Genomic DNA, 22,531 nt, shown 5'->3' with positions numbered 1-22,531 from the left:
GTCACTTGGTCTATTCAGCCTGGAGGAGACTGAGGGGAGATCTCATAGCAGTCTACAACTTCCTCATGAGGCGAAGAAGAGGGGCAGGTACTGATCACTTCTCTGTGGTGATCAGTGACAGGACTCGAGGGAATGACCTGAAGTTGTGTTTGGGGAAGCTTTAGTTTAGATATTAGAAAAATGTTCTTCACCCAGAAGGTGGTTGGGTACTGGAACAGGCTCCCCAGGAAAGTGGTCACAGCACCAAGCCTTACAGGGTCAAGAAGTGTTTGGACAATACCCTTGGGCACATGGTGTGACTCTTGGGGATGGTCCTGTGCAGGGCTAGGCATTGGACTCAAGGATCCTTATGGGTCCCTTCCAACTTGGCATATTCTGTGATTCTGTGATTCTGTAAATCATAGGATTGCACACCCTTAGCTGTAGTACTTGAGAGCTTCACAATGTACTCATCTTTGAGTATTAAACATCAGAAGTGTCTCTGTGCTCTGATACTATTTACCCCAACAATTTATATGTCCATCATGTTGAAATGTTTGTAATAAAGAAAAAAAAAGACCTTCTCAGATTTCCACTTTCAAGTTGGTAAGGGGCTTAGTCTGTTATGTTATTGGTAAGTATGAAGTTTGCATAGTTGTAGTTTGGATTTTAACCAAATCCGGATAAATTGAGTGCGAACTATAATATTTTAATGCCAGTGAGAGAGATTTTTAATTTTCTAATGGAAGACATTTAAAAGTAGTAAGACATCAAAAATTCTCAGTGACTAGACAAATTATTGCCCAACCAGATAGTTAGTGTCAAGTAGTGTCAGCCAAATTTGAAAGGCTAAAGGAAACCATGGAAAATCAAACATCAGATTTCATGCTACTTTGGAAAGTAGAATGTATGAATCACTGAAGGCAAGATGACTAACTTCAACCAAAGATAAACATTTTTCTTCAGATGTGTCAGAACAGAAAAATGTTAAGGGGGAGGAAGTTGTAGGGTTTGATTTGGGGTTTTTCTTGTTTGTTTGGGTTTTTTTGTGGTTTATGTTTTTGTTTGTTTAGTTGGTTGGTTTGGTTTGGTTTGGTTTTTTGTTGTTGTTTTGGTTTGGGTTTTTTGTTTTTGTTGTTGTTTGTTTTTTTAATAAAATCTTTGCCAATTTAGCTATTCATATAGAGACAGTTGGAAAATTACAGAATAAGCCCCAAAGACCAACTGTGTTTGCAATTTTTGTGGATGTGGCAATCAACAGTTTTCTTCATGACAGGAGGAGAAATATATCCAATTCAATTGGAGCACAGACTTGGCTAAGACTGAAATAGAGGACAGGTAAGATTATTTCAGAACAGTTTTGGAAGTATGCTGCTGGAATTCACTGAGCAGTCTGAAGAACAGTTGCTGCTATGAATAATAACATCAGTTTATTCTTGAAATTTGGAAGAGGCCCTTTTCATGCTAGAGATGAGTGCCACATAAGGAAATAATTTCTTTTAAAATTCATGGAAAGAATTCACCCTAACTGCTGTTATGAAGAGGTATTTTCTAACATGTTTTCCACAGTGAAAGATTCAAGTGAGTTAGCTGTCCACTCTTTTGCCAACACAGGACTGTTTTTGTTTCTGCTCCAGGTGCTGTTGTGCCTCTGTGCCTGCTAACTCTTTTTTCACAGCAAATTTCAGTTGCAGGTTGTGGTAATATACACTATACCCCATGAATAGTCATGCACAAACTAATACTTCTTATTTAAAAAAATCTACCATGACATATGAAGTATTTATTTATAGTCTTGAGTGACTCGGCATGCCCTGCTGTAGGGATAGATACAATCTTGGAAAAATTTTAATGGAAACTCAGGGACTCAGTTTTCGCTAGGAAGGCTTTCTACCTAAATGGTAACTCTTTCTTAAAGGCTGTTTCAATGCTTTCTTCTTTCACTCCCCTGCCCCACATAGCAAGAGAAGTTCTCAGCCTCTCTGATATGTGAGAGGAGGGGGATAGCCCTAACAGGCATGCACAGAGGGAAGGTGGGGGAGAAACAGAGAGGATAAAAGGGGCCCTGAGAAGCAGGAATTTGCCTTTTCCTCCCTAAGGCCCAGTGCAAAAACTGCACTGTTGGGTTTTTTGTGTTCTGGCCTTCTAAATAAACTTTTTTTAAGTCTTTCCACCACCTTGGCATTTCTGGGGATACCTGAGTTATCTTCCTTTACACTGCTTTTTGGGAGGATGAAATTACTTCTGTGGTTTATTTTCCAGTATTTTAGTAGAAAAAATGAAGATGAATTTTTAAAGCTTTAAATAATCTTTCACTGCAGAACTTTCATGCAATCTTTTCCTCTTACTAAAACACATTGCATCACAGGAATAACAGGAAAATATGTGATAACTTATACAATATATTTGCTAGAATTTAAAAGTTTCTTTATTCATTAGATATTTTTCTCTAGTATATCACTTGATATCTCTAAAATACATATGTAATATATATATAATATAAATATTATAATAATATAATATCTACCTAAAATGATATCACCTGGTATCTCTAAAGTATCATCTGATATTTTTCTCTTTGGTTTTTTATAATTACCTGAGTATATTTATTAGGCATAGCCCATTCTTAGTTGTGAAAACTATAAACTTTTTCCTTTCATTACATGTCAGTTTTTCTTTTCTTTCTTTCTTTCTTTCCCCATTAATAATCCTTATTTAGACTTCATTGAAGTCTACTCTATTAGTCTAAATTGTTAAATGATCTCCTACAAAATCTCTAGTTATGAATATCACATTCTGAATTTAAGTTTCTTTTAAATATGTAGCTATTCAGTCATCCATTTAATGATGCACAATTGCCTATATTACTGAGTTAGAATCCGAAATCTCTGTTTGAAAGGGGATTTAGATTTTTATTTTGAATAGATTTACTTTGCATGGCATGCTGTGATAACTTAATTGAATAGGCCAAACAATTTGTGCAGTAATAGAGTTTGTGAAACAAAAATCTCGCACCAAAATATTTCATTTAAATGACGGGCAGTTAACTCCATCAAAATAATTTATACCTAGAAGCATAAAGGTAAAGATTACTAGAGGAAAAGATTTCTAGAGGCAAATCAGATTACCTTTCTCTGTACAAAACATAACAGTTTGCATGCAGAGTTGCAGCTAGGAAGATATTCCCCAAAGTATCAAAGATACTGAAAGTACACAGAGAAACATCAAAGACATTATTGCCATATAGAACCTGAAGGAAAGAGTAATAGTCTTCTAATATCACCTTCGTCTTTCAAATAATAAATAATCCATTCTTCTCTTTTGAGAAGCACACTCAGGAGACGTGAAGGCTTAAATAAAACATCTTTCCTGCTGACAGAAGTGCTTTTTTGGTATAAAAATCAACCTCAAAAAAGAATGTACATGCATTTTATTTCTAATGCATTATGTAAATTTGAATATTAGAGATAGCTACTGAACTATAAAGTAGAATTAGGAGAAGTGTTATCAAAAATAAGCAAAAATAATTGAATGGCTTGACCACCCAACCGAGACTTAACATTTAAAAGAAAAGATAACAGCAAAAGTAGCAAGTATTTAAATCAATTATAGAAATATAGGAATATATCTGAATATATCTGAATATCCTAAAAAATTTCCTATCAATCTGATAAATATGGATCAATTTTTATTTCACGTAAGGACTCTCATTGTAACAAGATGAATGGTCTGTTATTTGTTTGAGCACCCACTGGATTGGATCGTCTTTTTGATCTTTCGCATGATTATTACGAAGCATGAACAACGTGAATGGCAGTATATTTGCTCTAAAAATCTGTTCATTTAAAGTCTTTTCATTGACCTAAAATTAGCCCTTTAAAGAAAAAACAAATACAGTCCTCTTCAATATATTTTACCATCCAAAATGCAAGTATAAGCAGGAGAGAGTGCTGATTACTAAACCAATTTGACTAATTAGCTTAAATTTCAGGGTAGGGTGGGATTTCAGGCAGAGAATCTTCGGACTCAGTGTGGTCATATATATATATGTGGTCTCATAGTATGGTTTTTCTGGCTATGTTTTACAGAACAAGTGTGTCATAAGCCTGACCTAAATGGTGACATTCCTCTGGTACATCCAAATTAAGTAAATGTCCACCCACAGATGCCATTAAAATACTGTAAACATGTAAATTTAGTTTTTAAGTATGACCAGAGTGCAACCTCTACAACATGCGTGTACATATACAGCTGAAGTAGTCAAGAAAACAATCCTGTGTGGATTAAATAATTTTGTTTCTAGTTTTGTCTTATTCCAAATACTGTTTTCATTCACAATGACTGATACAGGTGCAGTTTTCAGCCAGTAGTATGGATATTTGTTTGTAAGAGAGGAAATATTTTTCCTAAACTGTTCTGGACTGAGCTTTTTTTATGCCATTTAGTCTTTTAGATGAAGAATATGGCCTCTTAATTTACAAGTGCAGATCTAGCCTTAGATAATCAAATGCTATTCAATATTAAAGAGAGGTGGAAAGCATTTGGATTTGCAGAAATTAATCTGTTCCCATGACTTCATAATAAGATTCATAAGAAATGTGTTGAGAAATAATTCAAGTGAGTTTTAGAAGTAACTGGAAGGTGTAAAATTCAAATTATTATAGTAATTCAAAGTGTAGTGCTGCCTGAGAAAATCTCATTTTATGCTGAACTTTTAATTTTTAACATTTATCACTTATATTAGTGCTGAGATTTATGAAATAGTGTAATTCTTCGAGCAGACGAAAACAGAAAATGGACTATGCTGAGCTTGTTAGTCCAAAACCCTGAACGTTTAGTACAACTGCAATCATAAGACATTGTAACGTGTGAGGTATGGCTACTCCTATGGACAGCAACAGTCACTGCTCTCAGCTGTCATAAACTTTGAGGTGCACAAAGGAAAAGGATCATCCCTAAATTATCAGAGGTTTTGCCTAAGATCACACAGCCCCTGCTCCATCATCTTTCTCCTTACACGGGTATGGCCAGCTGCCTTAGCCAGGAATGTGGAAATGCTTGGTTTTGGATATGGTAGCTTTCATGACCTGTCTGGAGTTAGCCAGCCTGCGGGTGCAGAGAGACTCAACCCAGAATTAACAGAGCTCTATGATACACACCTACACAGAGGAACTTCCCTTATAAATTTCTTCACTTTTTTGACAGTATATGTAGCATGGAAAGTTCTCAAGGAGTGAAAGGCCATTTTGGGCAAAAATTAAGTCATTTTTATATCACAGAGACATAAGAAGGCATTGAACATCATGACTTCAACAGCCAATACATGCTGTTATTTTCTATTTTTTACCTGAGATAGCCAATAGATTATAATGTTTTCTATTCTCTCAAAACAATATTTATGTTTCCAGGATGTTTTCCTGCTCTTGCAGTTACCGGTAGTTATGGACTCTTACTTTCTTAGGATGTTTTCCCCTTTTCTCTGACTACTACTTTTCCCCCTATTTTTTTCTGAGGATAAATTGCCCTTATAATTCCTTCCTTTTACACTTACCATGTGTGCTGGTTTAAAAGTTGACCAGCAGGGGAAATGAACTCAACTCAAAAGAGAGATTTATAAGTCAGAATAACAATTTATTAAAATAATACAATAAGTACAATTATACAGACAGACAATTGGTTTTAACCGGCAAAACCCAAATGTATAACCTAGCACCCTGGGGTATGAACAGAAGTGGTGTTCCTTGGCCCCCCCCGAGTCCAAAGTAAAGGGAGAGGGGAAAAAACCTGCTGGTAGGAGAGCTGCTGCAGTCTGGTCAGAAAGTGGTGATTGCAGTCCAGTTGAGGGTGGTGGTCTCAGTCTGGTTGAGAGCGGTGGTCTGCAGTCTTCCTCTGGATCCCACGAGAGGTGCCAAGGTTCCGAAACTCCCAGTTTATATATTTTCCAGTTCAGGCGGGAGTGCTCAGTCCCTCCCTCAGAGTGGGGAATTCCATAAAAGGGCATGAGGATACTCAGTCCCTCCCTCAGAGGGAGGAATTCCATAAAAGGGTATCAGAGCGGGGAATTCCATAAAAGGGTATGAGGACAGGAACATCCTCCCACCTCGCAGGCCTCTACTGACAACAGTTTCTGGGAAATGGCATGGACGGCTACAGAATACACACTTTTGGGTTACACCCATTCAGTGACGAATTGGTCCCAGCCGTTCTAACCAGGACACCACGTTATCCTAGGATGTCTCTGGTTTCTAGGTACCCAGCTGTACTTCAAAAATGCCAGTTTTCAAGGATGGTCTTCATTCACATGCCTAGTTTCCAGGCTGGCAGTATTTCAGCAGACTTTTTCTTCTGTTCTGTAACTATTCCTTTGCATTCAAGTCACCTTTCTGGCTGCTCACATCCATAGCTTAAAAGATTTGATCGAGTTACCTCGACACCCCTTGTTTCCTACCCCCTGTACAGAAGTACTGAGGACTTGTGCACAGCTGGTAAACAAATCTGTAGAAGAATATGTGACTTTATGTCATTTCTGTTCCAAATAGGAGTCTGACTTGCAAAGTCTTCAGCTCTTCTTTCTGTTAAACATAAACGTGTGCTGGCTTTGGAAAGAAAGCAAAGAATGGACCATAGATTTGTGTCATTCTCATTTAAGTAGTTTTCAGGAAGAATCATGCCCCAGGAAGACATAATGGAGTTCTGGTCAAGAGCCTTTATCAGGAAGCAAAAATTTGCTTGACTCATCGTAAATCATGTTCCTTTCCCATTTTGCTTTGGTCAGCCCAGGCTGTGCCCACACTCCAGTCTTCTGCCCACGGTATAGGTAAGGAAAAAAGAGGAAAGTTATTATTTCCCCTAGGCCATTGCTCTCTGAGGCAAAAACTGCTCTATAAGGGGAAGAGTCATCAGTCCTCACTTTCAGACACTAAAGCAAACACATTTCAACACCCAGAAGGATCAAAGTTTTCCATGAATTTTCATCTGACGGATATATCAGCATTTGATAGAAACTTCAGCTGTTCCATGATCTGATAGAAAAAAAAAAAAAGGAAAATGAATTTCAGCACTTCATTCTGAAGTAACAAACAAATATAAAAGAGTAACTCTATTCACCAGTTAATTCCAGAAACCATTCAAATATGATACTTCATAAAAAGGAAACAGAATTGTCTTCTCCAGACTGAACTGCCAGGCAGGGCTTACCCACAGAGTATGCTAATCTATAGCTTCTTCACCACTTGCAGAAAGAAAGGAGAAACAGGTTGAGTCCTTTTCCTTCAGCGACATGAGGCCAGAAATGGACACCTGCACAGCCTTGTCCTGAGGGGTGTAGCAGGATGGTCTGCCTGGAATGCAGTAAAACAACTTAAACAGTAACCTATTTTGCAGAGCTATCAGTGATGATCTGAGAGAAGGTGCTTTTTGAGTTGAATTATGCTAAAACCAGTCTAACTCATCAACCTTAAAGTTAAACATCCTGATAGTGAGGTGAATGTGAGGCAGACATGGTAAAGTATCCTTATCTAAAAGTGCTAAGCTGACACAGCTGACCTGGAGACATATGACTGACAGTCAAACAGTATAAAAGTCCAGTCCCAGTTTCAAATGGCTGGTTCTTCTAAAATATCCTGTCTTGGAAGGTGTGTGCAGATTCCTCCTTTGGGTAGGGACACCCCTCAAGGTTACTTCTCAAGGCTGAGATAAATAGATTTGCCCACGGTCATTGGTATGGGTAACATCAATCTCTGCTTAATAATTGTTTGGGTTTTTTTTGCTAGCTTTAATATAATTGCTTTGATATAGTACTATACTTGATATAGTACTATACTATACTAAGTTTTAGCTCTTATACTGTGCAGCAAATAATTCTGATTAAGATGTCTTTCTCTAATAATTTATCATAATAAATCATTCATTTTGATATAAATATGTCTGGCTTGCCATCCTTAATCCTGCAGAACAGAGTTGTACAAAGGTTCAATCACACCTCTGTAATTCCTTAGACTTAAACCATTGACAAAATCTGGGGCTAAAATTGGATTCAGCCCCACCTAGCCTCCTGTCTGAGAAGGAGTTTACAGAGCAAGGGGGTCCTTTCTGCACCTCGCGACTCAACGAGACCGGAAGGCTGCTGTAATAAACTTTGAAGCTTCCCATGCAACAACCCCATGCAGCGCTACAGGCTGGGGACAGAGTGGCTGGGGAGCAGCCAGGCAGAAAGGGACCTGGGAGTTTGGATTAACAGGAAGCTGAACATGAGCCAGCAGTGTGCCCAGGTGGCCAAGAAGGCCAATGGCCTGACTTGCTCTGGTATTAAGATGAGACAATCAAAGTTTAGAGTTCAGAAGTGCCTCAAATCCGTAAATAAAGGCCTGCCTACAGATAACTTTGAACCTCAGACTAGTGACTTGGAAACAGAAACTCTGTTTAAACCATAGTAGACATGCATAATGCTCCCTAACTTGACATGCTGCACAGTGTCTTTTACCACTTGCAGCTTGCTTCAGAGTGAATGGGTTTTCTCTCTATGATTTGGTATAAATCTGAAGATGCCACTATAAATGTAATAAAAGATTGGTAATAAGATTCCCAGACTGTGTCTACCAGCTGCAAACTGAACGGGGGATTGATGTTTAATAGTGTTGAATATTGAAATGTTTTATTTGCCTCTAGATAAAACAAAACCAAACCAAACAAAAAAACCCTCCAAACAACACAAACCAAAAGTCTACAAATGAAGAAACAAAAAAAAATAATCCCAAAATATGTGAAGACAATCAAAGAAAGAGATGAAGAGAGGGAGAACTAGCTTCACATCTGAAAGACTCAAACCAGAAGTACTGGTGGCAGCAATGACAGATTGTGAGATTGTGAAAGAAGTGGTATGATCTGAGCTTCTACAAAAACATCTCCCTTTGGGCATTACATTTATATGTATGAGCACTATTTTATTTTCAGAAGCAGACAGGTGTCTAATAGAACATTTTAATAATTTCTAAGAATGTGAATTTTGCGGCTGATTGAAAGAAGAACCTTTTACATTGCTAGCATTGTAGCATGCCAGTAAAATCAATACAAAATGAGAATTTTATAAATACAGGAGTGATTATGAAAGTATTTGAACAAGATCCCAATACTAAGCAAACTGTGGAAAATAAATCTGATGCAAATACACGTGAAGAAAACTGTCACCATTTAAACCACTTTCCCCATGTTTTACTTTTCGTACAGATAAATTTGCAACACACATAACGAACAATTTCGGACTAGTTGTTCATTTGCAGAACTGTCATTTCTACAGGTCATGATTGTTGATATCTCTCAAAAACCTATATATGAGGAAATTTACAGTTGTGAGCTTATGTTTTTTCAAAAAAATAGTACCTTTAACATGACTCATCAAAATAGTAAACATCTTATCTATTAATTTTCTATATTATTTTTTGCTGTTGTAAGGAAACCAAACAGGTCTGAGAAATGACTGATGAGCAGTAGAAACTTGCGCAAATCAGATAATCACAAGATTAGGCACTGGGAGGAGGTGTGATGGAATGTAGGACCAGAATCTTCCTCTTTACCTTCTTGTCTAGATTAAACAACCTCAGCTGCCTCAGCTGCTCCTCATAAGACTTTTCTAGACCTTTCACCAGCTTCATTGCTTCTCTGTGAACAAAGGTACATGTTTGCCAAGTTTAAAACAAGCAAACAAAAAGAAAACACGAATCACAGAAGTTGGAAGGGACCCACAGAACAACAACTGTTATGGCTATATGGTAAAGATCTCCAGGTTTTAGAGCCCTCTATGTTATAATGCAATAATATATCAAAGTCACACTGCCCAAAATGTTTACAAGAAGCCAATATGACTTTTACCCTGTTCTTCATATTCTTTACAGCCTCACGGAAGGAGGTGTGGGATGGCTTTTGTTGGCATGTAGAAGACAAGAAAGTATTCTGCATAGAAACTTCATGCCAGATCAGTGCCTCATTTTGCATTACTGTTCCTTGTGAAATGAAAGGCCTGTGATATGAAGAAAAATAATTAAAAAAGAAAAATATTTCTTAGCTTTAAAAACCTAAACATTAAAAAAAAAACAAATCCAAACCACTTATTATAGTACAATTTTCAGCTTAATAAATCTGATACTAGAGACACAGTAGTAGACACTAGGAATGATAGCATAACACAGATCTTTTCTGACCGTGATGTAACATTTGTTCCAAAATACTTTTTCAAGTTCAAAGACAGGCATATGAATGCAATGGTTTAGTATGACTGTATATCTACCAAGTATCAACCTTACTTCACTATTTTCCCATACAAAAAGTTACTTTGACGCATATTTATACAAATAGACAGAAACAGATACAAGCATAGTATACATATTAATTAGAAATATTCAGAATAATTGGGGGAAAAAATAAATAAAATATCGTTGACTAGGGCAACTTCAATTAGTAGTTTCAGAAAATGTGAAAAGAGTGGCTCTATCACCTAGATGAGCAAGCTCCTAAAATCCCAAGGGTCAGGTTTGTTCACTGGATGGTTTCTAAGGTTTTGATTGTATTTGGCTGTTTAGCAATCAGAAATTGATCCCTAACATTCTTTCCAGCATGTTTTGGACTGGAAGAGTCAAGTTGCTGCAAGTAATAAAGATATATCTGCAGACATACTTGGAAAAGTCTATATAGCCTCTTTCTTCCATGTACCTGTCCTAGCTAAAGCTATTACTGACTATTGATTCCTTTCATAAACAGTACCTTTCATCAGAATCATCCCCACACATGAAATTGGTACAACACATGAGGAACATTCATTGTGCAGTCTATTGTTGTCCCAGCTCAGTGAACCATCAAGAATGAAGCGAATCACTGAAGCAAAGTGAATTGAACTACAAAATCCTGAAATTAGTAAAAAAAATGAAAGTGTATTTAGGCTGAGGGATTTTTTAATTTTTTTTTATAAAAGTCTTCTCTTTTCTGATGCTTCTAATGGCAAATAATTTTTCTAGATTTTCCTCACTTTTGCCTTATCTTCATATTTTTAACTTCTGGATTGCTTGCATGTTTAGGACTCTCTCCAAATCCGATTACAGAGTGTCTGCTCTGTTTTGATGCATGCAGTGTTGCAAAACAGATTCTCTTGATTAACAACAACCCTGGGATGGGTCAGGACATGTCTGCACTCACTTTGGGGAGTTGACTGCCATTGTTGAGGTTGGAGACTCCCTGAGGGAGAGGGAGCTCCCCATGAGCTTTGCCAGGGGCAGCGACTGGCAGTCATGGCTGTCCCTCTGCCACAGATAAGAGTAGGGCATCTGGGGATTACCAGGGCAGCCCTCGTTCTGGGAATTGTGAGCCTTCATGGGGATGGGAACAGACCAAAGCCAGGCCAGGACATGGGCCTGCTGGTAGGGGATCAGGATGATGGCTGAGCAAAGGAATATCTGCGACATGGTAGGGGTGAGAGTTCAGGTGGGCAATGTTCACAGAAGCTTCAGCTTGAAGGCATCTCCTACAGTAGGAGATGAGAGCCTCTCTGAGGCTCCCTAGAAGAGATATTTGGGAAAGTACTCAGTGAAATGCCTTCTATTGCTTTCTGTCAAGGTGACCAGCAACACTCTCTCTAGTCTGATGCTGAACCCAAACAGCTGTACTCCAGAGAGGAAGGGACTCAGGGCCATGACACTGACCCACATTTGTAGCAAAATTAAACCATCATGTTTTTACAAGTAGGCTGACCACAGAGCAGCTGAAATCAGAATTTCCAGATGATCGAATGAGTTTAAGAGGACTGCAGCCTCTAATGACTGCATTAAAAAAGAAGCCTTCCAAAGCAGTAAGAGCCTAAATAATATACAAACTCCACAGTATCAAATACGTAAATATATAAAACTCTATTTAGCACTCACCACAAGCTAATTTAGAACAATTTACCATAAAGCTGATAAACAAGGTCAGAAGCAATTTACAAGGACTTGAGTGTGAACTGCAAGCCATGTATATGACTGAAAAGGTGAAGCAAACTGCCTGAGGTATTAGGTGTAGCTAATAGATCAAAGAAAGATACCATGCGAGATGAGATAAACAGAAATAATCTCTGGCCTGGTGAAAAAAGTGTTCAGAGAAGGCAATAGATATGCTTGCTACATGTGGAACAAGGATGAGAGATGTGGAAGGACTTTTCTAAGCAGACCCTCACTTTCTCATTTCCAGTGATCAAAACAATGTGTGGATGCCAGGAATTTCTTACACATTGTAAAGGGGAAAAAAGTGCTTGTGTTACTAGCTAAAATCTCAGAGGCAGAGTTTAAATCTAGTGTCCCAAAGGCTATAAATGTAGAACAGTATTATAGAAACTTTGTGAGTGTCACAAAGAGAAGTATGTTGGAAAAAAATCTGAATTTAGGGTGCTTTGTCTAAGATGGGACAGATAGTATCATCTATGCAATCTGGAGATGCCAGAAATGAACTCACAAAACTGAAGTTGAACAAAGGGCAAAAAGGCCATGCAGAACATTGTAAAAACCCTGCCATCAGTAGTTTCAGGGAAAAAAAAAAGGGAAAAATCATCCTCTGTCTGACAATCTGAATCAAAAGCAATCAGGAAATGCAGGTACTCACCAATCACTAAAGTGCAGTGGAACAGTGAAAAAGACCTTTTGACAGGTAAATGCTTCAACCTCATCTACAAGAACTTAGTAACCTCACATCAAGCTCTTCCACCCTTCCTCAATGCCAAGTATCATTCACCACTACAAATAAAGCATGATTCTTTGTAGGTCAGAATGGTAGAATGGGAATCTGAATGATTTGTGATGCTGAAACAAAGAGCACTTTATGCTAGTCACCAGTGGAAATACTGTTCAAGTAATCATGGTTTGTTACAAGAAAAATCAGGTGAGATGAAATTGGTCAGATTTAAATGTAAGCTTTTCAAAGTTAGATGGCTATTGTTAGTGACTTACTGGAGGTGTCTTTACAGATGTTATAGAAAAGCAGGCATCTCCAGAGGGTGATTCTTTCAACTATTTTAGACACTGATGTTAGAGCAGATTTATTACTTTGTGATAATGCCAATTCTTCTTCATTGACTCTAGAAGGAAACTGTGTGATGACTGTAGACTAAAATTAATGACTTTTAGATGCTCTAAACTTAGTGAGATGAATCCTTCATTAGATTAGCCAAATAAAAGAATAGGAAATTTATCCTCCCCCTCTGCACATAAGACGAGTAAATGGATTAGCCAGACAATCACTAAGTGAAAACAACAAAATCTTCAGGAAAGGTCTTTGAAAAGAAATGTGACACTTTTCTTAAGAAGTCATGAAAAATTAAGATTTTTCTTTTACTACATGTCCTCTCAAAGCTTTCAAAGTTTTCTTCTTTTTTTTTTTTCCCTTTTTTGTTTTGTTTTGGGGCTTGGTGGGGACAACATTTGTCTCATGAACTTATGATGCTTTACATGTGACAGCAGTATTGATACTAATATTGCTCATTCAAGAATTAGCGTTTGTCCTGGTCACATAATTTAAGGGTGGTGCAAGAAGATTGTCTAGATGTTTGAGTGCATATATTTCTGTATTTGTCTATAAATTGTCTGTAGTAATGTTTTTAATTGGCTTATCAATTTAAAGCAAATCTGACAATGTTTTTCTTTTATATTTATATAGCTAAATTAAAAAAAAAAGGCTAGAATTCAATCCCTTGCTTCAAAACCAGATGACCCTGACTCATATATACAGTGTCAATAAATAACCCTATAAAGATCAGATCTGTGTAGCAGGGAGATCTAGTCGGAGCGATGCAAACCAGAGCCTTTGGGAGACCTAGCATTTGACTAATCAGTGATCCAATACTGGAACTTATTCCCAGAAGCTTCTTTTAATTACCTGAAGTTCCTACTGGTTTTATGAAATGAACCATCTGTTGGAGGAAAGGCCTAAATAAATGCTTTTAATGACAGAAGACTTTCAACACAAACTTTAAAAGCTGGAAAGTAACAGGATATAAGCCTTCAAATTTTTTTTTTCTCATAGTAATGCTTGGTTTATTTGATGACTGATCATGTTTTCTGCACACATCTTAGGCTTATTTAGTTTATTAGCCTTTCTCACTTTCAGTGAAATACTAATAAAAAATAAATATGCTTTGGTAATAATGTGGTGTAACTTTATTTGCATCTCACATTTTTGTTCACAGTGAGGTGTATTTTATCTGAATATTCACTCAGATTTCAGATGGGACAAACTGTTTTAAAGTACCATAATTTTCATCCACACATCTCAAAATACTTTTCAAGGGATAAAATTATTATCAGTTTGGCTAAACTTTTCATACTGAGAGTTTATGTGACGTCCAGAATTAATAATGCCAGCAACAACATCAAGGCATCTAAGTAAAAGTAAATCCACTGGGAGAAACACATTGGAGTCCATATGATCTATCCAGTGACTGTCTCTTCAACATCAGAAATGCCGGGAGTGGCTTGCTATGGATGTGTCTAAGAATGCATTTGTGCATGTGTATGAATGCTATGTAGTACAATAACAAATAAATATTATGCATGCATGACATTAATTGTCATCTTGTAAGTAATTTCAGACACACATACATTGAAGCCTTTTTGTGGATTTGAGTCTGCTTTTGTGGGTTTTATTCAAACCCTTAGCATATGCTGCACACAGGGGGTTTTTTTGTAGCTTAGTGTGCTAGAGTCAGTGCTAAAGCTTCTTATAAAACAAAGAATCAAACCAGAAATGCCTAGGGAGAGGAACAACAGCCAGAAGGTGAGACAAAGACAGAATATGAGAAGTAATCTCAGCTGGCAGGTCCAGCCAGCCACAACAGAGTGATAGTGTGGAAATTTGTTGAGAGAGATTTTCAGGACGCCACTGTCCACACAGAAAACAGGGTACACATTATGCGGTTCAAAGCACAGACCTCTACATTACTGCTGCTCTCAAATGCCAGTGCATGGTAGAAATAGTTTACCCTCATATAATTTATGCTTATGTCTATGCCATTTTTATATACTTAAAATTGGTTGAAAGGGAAGGATTGTGCTTTTAAACATTTTCAAATTGGTAAATAAATCTAGCATTCTAGTTAGTGACATAAGTTACCATAATTTGTTTGACATGAGCTTTCAAGAGTGAGAGGTGAGATATTTTCACAGTAATATTTTCATTTGACCAAGTGGAGGCTGTATAAAATGTAAACCAAACTGAGTGAGAAATAACTGATAGCTGATTTCAGCAGTGGATGTTGTGCATATGTCATTGTTCAGAATTCCATGAAGCTGCTGGACCAAACTGTTCTTGGATCTACTTCAATTTGCAGAGGTGTATGTACTTATTCTGTGCACTTTGGCCCACCTCCTAAAGGCAGACTGGAGCCTAAATTCATTGAAAGAAATGGAAGCTAGATGCACAAACACCTTTGAGAACCTAGCCTTTTCTAATTATATCCTATGAAAACTCTGAAGTTATAATCATACTAGAGAATTGAACAATGCCAGGCAACATTCCCAGGTACTGAAAAAGTTTATACTGTTACATTTTTAATGTAGCTACTGGCATGATTTTATCCTGTGCCAAAAGTTTCTCGGCTGTAGCTCATGAGTCTGCATGGAAGTGGGATCATTCCCAGCATGTAGTTTGAATACAGGCACTTTGTTCAGTTATGTAAGAGTTTATTGGTAAGGACATAGTGTCTTTCAAGCCAACCGTCCACAGAGCCAGAAAAAGTAATCCTGCACATGTTTCATAGACACAGCCTAAACAGCTCTGGGAGGGGTTAAAAACCAAGAAAGACAGGAAAGCAAGAAAGACTGGGAAAAACCATGTGCACCCCATGATAAATCTTTAGTGGCAAAATACAAATCCACTCAAATTCATTATTTAGTTTGAAATGACCATCCGCTACCTTACAGACACTTGGGTGATAACAATGGAAGTGTGTATGTTATTCAGGAGGGCACTGAAACATGGTGATATATTTTGGAAATGACAGGGTCAGGGGGAATACCACACAATACTGTGCATGGCAAAATCTTTTTGGATAAAAATTAGTTGCACTGCTGAATCTTATTGACTATTCTGTGTACAAATGCTGTGATACACTACAGAAAACATGTCTAATAATAATTCATATTATTCATATACTTCATCTGTAATGGCAAAAAACCAGTCCATGCTGGTTTCATTTTTTCCTCTTTGTATTTCAATACTAGCATAGACCCTATTAAAACCTGTTCTTTACTCTTGAAGTACACTGAAGAATATAAACCTTATGTTATTTTTCTAGAGTTTTTATAGCATGTTCTTTTGTATTGCTTTGATCATTTGTTGTTTGATGAACTTAAAAGTAGTTTTAGATGTATGTGATTGGTTTTACTGAGATTGATTGAGTGGTTCATCTTTACCTTTTTTATAACATTGCACATAGAATAAACATATGGCATGTTTATTGCCAGATTTAGTTATGTTCTTTTGTTTTGTTTTGGTTGGTTGGTTTTCTATTTTCAGATACATCCTTGGTACAGGTAGAAATTTCTAAACCAATGAAATTGGGAAAAATTGACTTCTACTACAACATTCCTCCAATTTTTTTTTCAGAATTTGAGAAATTAAAGGTATGATCCCACTAAAATTAACATCAGAGATTTCATTTATGTTAGACCCCTGCATAGGGAAATTTTTTTGGTGTAATAATCCATCACTAAGCATAATTTCGCAACAAAATGTTTTACATGGACATTGTACTTTGGAAACAGGTTTTAAAACTCTTTGAAAACAAAAATCCTCTAGGTAGAGAGGTTAAAAAACATGTCACTTTCTGCTTTTTCATTTAGGAAAGGGTTTGTAAGACCGAGATGTCTGCCAAAGAAATTGCAGGATCCTCTAAAGACTGTCGTAAGAAAATACTTTTACCTATTTTGTTTTCAAGAATTCCAAGTGTTATTCTAAAGTTTCAAAATATCTGCATGTTTTATCACTAATTTCTTAAGAACATGTTACATTAAAATATTGTTTTAGCATGTGTGTTTAAGTAATCTTTTTAAATTCAAATAGATTTGCCTGCTTCTACTACCAATAATCTTTCAGTGGTTAGACTGACAAGTCCCTAAGATCAATACATTTTTAGAAAGTTTACTGAATTCTTTTCACTAGGGGTCTTTAAACATGAGCAGTATCATGGTTTTTTCCTTCTCCTTTGTTACGCTTTTCTTTTCAAAGATATTCACAGAACATATATTTTTCTTCACAAGGATTGCTTTTACTATGATTTCTAAGGAAAAGTCTCTCCCTGGCTATTCACAATGTTTTAAGATCATTTTGACAGTTTACTTGAAACTACAATAGGTCAAAGATTTCCATGATACAGGCCTCTTCCTTGCTCAGGTGGTTAATAAAGCCTATTTGCATGGTAGATAGCCAGATAAAATTAGGTTTCACAGTAAACTGAAGTAATGACAGTTCTGCATGCTGTTCTGCACCCTGTGACTTCTATTCCTGTTTGACTTCAATCACTTTATCTTTTACATTTATACAAAACGTTTATGAGGAAGAAGTCTATACCTTTGTGATAACTGGCTTTACAAACTGTTTTCTCAATGTGCCATTGTAGGGATCTATTAGCTGTTCCACCATTTATGTGCTGTTGTCTGCTTAACAGATTTTCTATTGTCTTCTATCTTTTGCAAAGAATAAGAAGCAATACAGGATACCAATGTTGAAACAAAAAAAAAAGCTTTTATGTCCAATTGCTGTCCTCCAGATTCCAGGAAAAGTCATTTAACTTTCTGTGTTTAATGTGGTGATGACCCAGGAGCTTGGTGAGCCTGGCAGCCTTGGCAGGCATCCTTGACAGCTTGTCAAGCCTGAGGCTACTGCATGTTGTCTTTCCTCTCAATAATTAATAATTAATTAGAAGTCATGTTTTTTTAATGATGGGCTGATTTAAATGTACTGGTTTTGGGGGGGTTGTATTTTTTTAAAACATTCATTTTTTGAAAGCAGGAAGGACAAGTAGGATGAATGATGTACATGCCTTCAAACAAATCAGACAAAATCACTGGAGGAATAAAGGCCTACCATAGACACACACTTGTCTGCATATATAAGGATGCATTTGGACAGAATGAATCTAGTCCCTACTGGCCAAACACAAGTGACTAAACACTTTTTTGCAGGCCCAGAAAATCAAACACAGCCTGAAGCACCTCATTTATGGATTTCCCATGCATACAAAGCACAAATCCCAAAGCTGGTTTTTTTTTCCTTAATCACTTGGTATGTTCTGTGGAATGTAGGTAAATTATGGCCCTAATTTTCAGACACTACCAGGAACCACAGAAGAGAGGAGAGAAAAGAAAAGGATGATCTTGTTAATTGATGTGATTTCGGTTTTCTCCTGGTATGCTTCATTTCCATGTATATTTTGTATTACATATTATTATTTTAGATTTCATTAAACATTACATACTATGTACTGTGTACTGTATACTGTATATTATCTCTATTTCTACTTTGTATAGTTTCCCATACATTTCATTTAGCCTTTTATTCTCTTCTTGCAGAGGTCCAAGTTCAGTGAAGGTTCCTGATGTTGCTGAACTACAAGCAGAAGTCCACAATTGCGCCTTGAAGGAGAATCTCCATCCTTAAACTGAACATCTGTGTTCCACACCCAGTGCCAAAGGAACACCTTTCAGAACAAGAGGTGAGTCAAAAAATTCTCAACAGGGAAATCTTGAGGGAATCTCTAATTGAAGTCCCTTCCTTTGTAGAAATTAGATGCTTTGTTTCCAAACCTGTCTCCCTATATTCAGGACTCAGAAAATAATCCTACAAAGGGGTATCTGTATGTTTCACCAAGATTCAGTGTCAGCTTGGTTTTCAGGAACAGTTCATCCACAGAGAAACAGAAGTTCTCCAGGGTTGTTATTGTTCCCTTGTGTGTAGATGATAAAATACCAACAGAGGAGAAGTGATTTCACAGTATGCGTAACAGCAGCATGACAGCTCCATACCCAGCTGCAGTCCTTGTTATACTAAGCCTCCCTGAGTGAAATTGTATTTAGTCTACTAAATGCAATTCTGTTTCTATTGTTCTTGGGAAAAAATAAAAATCGTCAGTATTAATATTAACTTTCAGACAGCAATATATTTTGGTAACTATTTAACATTTGTGAAAGTTCTATTTAACTCATATTAATAAATAGCACTACATACATACACGTCCTCTTCCACACCTTCAGACTTGCCAACAGTGTCAGCAATATATACCTAAAGGGTGACCCAACAGCAAACAGAGGCATTTTCACAAATTTATAAACTGTAACTTGAGAATAGCTGTGTTAATCATCAGGAAATGTTCTAACAGAAAAGTTAAACATGGGAGTAGAAGTATTGTCTTTTAGGTTATTTTGGTTCTTCTCTTACTATTATTGAGTGTAAACATCATCAGATTAGGATGGTGTAGGAGTTGTGATCTCTTAGTTCTTTGGAGAGGCATCCTACAAAAAGAGGAAAATGTATCTACACAACAGTATTATCTAGTTTTTCTCATTATTTGAATTCCGTTGTGGAATTCCATTTGGGGACAAACACTCAGTTGATGAATTGAGATTTCTGAGGCAAATTAATTCCTTGTAGGACCATCTAGCTTATTTACCACCTCATACAGAAATAAATCTCAAGATCTATCTGAATTCCAGTTGTTTCCTCTTAAAGAATTTAAGGTGTCAGTTTCCAATATCTTCTTAAAGTCACTATTTGGTGAAATGATGTTACAACAGTGAAGATCATAGAAATACCATTTTCTGACAAAAAGATAGGAATAGATCTTGACAGGTTGACTGCCTTATTTCTGTCCAAAGCCAGTAGCAACTGTGCCAGTGTTGTTCTGGTCAGTTGCTTTTATCAATCTGTTCCCAAAACTTCCAGTGATGTGGATCAGACACTGAGTTTAGATGATCTATTTACATCTTCACTATTCTTACTGCTAGGAGAGATTTCTGTTTATGTGTGTGCAGCCTAAATCTGCCTTTCCCATAATTGTCACAGTTGTTTTAAAAAAAAATATCAAAACCTCTCAGATAAAATGCTTTCCTACATCTCTAGCCAACATTATCTAGAACTTCCTGAAAATCTGTGGGATATTATTTTAAAAATTTTAGCGCTTGTATTTTTATGTGTGCTTGAGTCTGTAATACATGGATTATGTAACTGCATACATTGGATTATGTAACTGCATGCATAATGATCTTGTACACATGCTATATATTATATTACGTGCACAATAAATTTCAGTGCAAAATAATAATAAAATAAACACAGATTTTACAACCCAAGGGGTAAGTAATATCTGGCTGGTTAATTAATTGAACAGTAATCCAGGAGGAAATGTATTCCAGCGGAGACAGTAGAACACTCCCTTTCCAATTGATCATATTTAGTTAAGAGGATTGGCAGTAGTTTTCAATTCACTCAGGTGCTGCTTTGGGCAGGGTCTGCGTTACTTAATCTAATAGTTCTTTTTCGGCTTTGATGTTGATAAAGACCCCTGAAACTCATCTTCCTTAATTGTATTATAATAGAAAGAGTGCCCTAGGGACAATAACAAGGAAGGAACCCCAAAAGACTGAATTCATTTGCTGCAATTGAATGTGTTAGGCTATGTGATAAAACCTCATCTGTACACCCACTGAGAGAGACAATTACAGGTGGAGATCTGTGAAATATTTTGCCAGGCTACTCCCAGGCCCATCACAGGAGCCATCAGCCAATCAAAAAAACCTGTTTCTACAGAGGATCACAAGTGCTCAATGGCAGATGTGGGAAATCCAAATTAAAGACTCAGAGGAACAGATAGCCTGTCTGGGCTCTTCCCAGGGCTGCCTCAGAAGACACTCAAGCCCAGTGTCCGCTGTGAAATCCATCAATACATGTGAACAGACAGCCATTCAGACTGAGGGAAATCACTGCCTAGAAGTATGGGTCACATTCTGGACTACAGGGGAAGAGCATTTTGGGATCTCACAGGACTTCTTATGTGATGTTTAGAGGAGAAGACAAAGGTAGGAAAAGGGGTTGATTTAGTTAGTCTGGGGAGGAATAAGCATTGGAAAATAAATGGATGGAAAGAGAGAAATGTTTTGTCACATGACAATAATTTGCAGGTCAGTAAACTTGTCTTCATGGGATCAATGCAGTCTGTCCTGTCTTCTTATTAAACTCCACTTCTAACTTGTTTTCTTGGTGAGGGACCCTGATGCACATGAGTGGACAAGTTCTGAGTGTCAGCTGCAGTAGGACCTCCAGTCACAGGGTTCTGTGAATACAGTAGCTGGAGAAAATATGCACGAGCAAAGGAGTTTCTGGAGCTAGGCTAATGGGTTGAATCTGGCCATTGGCTGAATATCCACCTTGCCATCTCTCACTCTCCTCTCCCACAAGATGTGGAGAAAATGAAAGGAAGGTGAGAAGTCTTGAGGACTGAAATAATGAAAGTTTAACAAGGAAAGCAAAAGATGCATGTGTAAGCAAATCAACAGGAATTAATTCACTGCTTCCCATGAGCACGCATGTGTCCAGCCAGTTCCTAGAAGTCAGGACCTCAGAATACCTAATGGTCACTTGGGAAGTCAAATGAACTCTCTTCTTTCTTCTTTCTTTGTGGTCTTTATTGCTGAGTGTGGTGTCATATGGTATGGAATGACCATGGGTCATATGACATAGGATTACATATGCATGTGTTCAGTTTAAGCCAGCTGTCCTCACACTGTCTTTATTTAACATTTAACATTTTTAGTGTCTCTCCAACTAGTAGAAATCTACTTGTGTTTTAAAACGTAGGTCTGGTAATTCAGAATTAAAGAGAAGGTAAAAATAAACATTGGAACACAAAGTTGGCAACATCAAGCGATACCCAATTAACATAAGTCTAATGCTAACATCAAAGTCAACATTTTCATTTGGACAAATGGAATTAAAGCTCTACTTTCTGTAATCTCAACCAAATCTGAGATTTGCCAGACTAGCTAGCTAGCCAGCCATCAGCACAAAGTGCACGCCAAAACAGTTTCAATAGAAAGACAATTAGATTCTTTGGACTGGGAAGTCTACGACTTCCTCGTGAGGGCAAGAGGAGAGGCAGGCACTGATCTCTTCTCTATGGTGACCAGAGACAGAACCCAAGGGAATGGCTTGAAGTTGTGTCAGGGGACGTTTAGGTTGGATATTAGAAAAAGGTTCTTCAAGCAGAGGGTGGCTGGGTGCTGGAACAGGCTCCCCAGAGAAGTAGTCACAACACCAAGCCTTGCAGAGTTCAAGAAGCATTTGGACAATGCTCTCAGGCACATGGTGTGACTCTTGGGGGTGTCCTGTGCAGGGCTGAGTTGGACTTGATGATCACTGTGGATCCCTTTCAACTAAAAATATTTTGTGATTCTGTAATTCTCCAGCATACAAATGTGGAAAGACATCTGTCTGAAGTACCTCACCAAAATTACTTCGTAGTACCAAATACTGCCTTCACTTAATCTAGAAA

General features: G+C 37.3%; 1 long non-coding RNA gene across 1 annotated transcript in view; it reads left to right on the top strand.

The window, feature by feature from the left end:
- The window catches only part of LOC113963762, a 74,808-nt gene extending 56,113 nt beyond the window's left edge, over positions 1 to 18,695 (top strand). The window contains exons 3-4 of the long non-coding RNA XR_003532934.1: positions 16,830 to 16,890; positions 18,558 to 18,695. This is a non-coding gene — a long non-coding RNA (uncharacterized LOC113963762). The remainder of the gene's footprint in view (positions 1 to 16,829; positions 16,891 to 18,557) is intronic.
- Positions 18,696 to 22,531: the final 3,836 nt, after the last annotated feature.

This window comes from Neopelma chrysocephalum, unplaced genomic scaffold (assembly GCF_003984885.1).
Source record: "Neopelma chrysocephalum unplaced genomic scaffold, ASM398488v2 Primary Assembly neopelma1_25, whole genome shotgun sequence".
In the NCBI taxonomy this organism is placed as follows: domain Eukaryota; kingdom Metazoa; phylum Chordata; class Aves; order Passeriformes; family Pipridae; genus Neopelma; species Neopelma chrysocephalum.
Note: the sequence above shows the minus strand (reverse complement) of the source record. Positions and strands in the feature narration are given on the sequence as shown.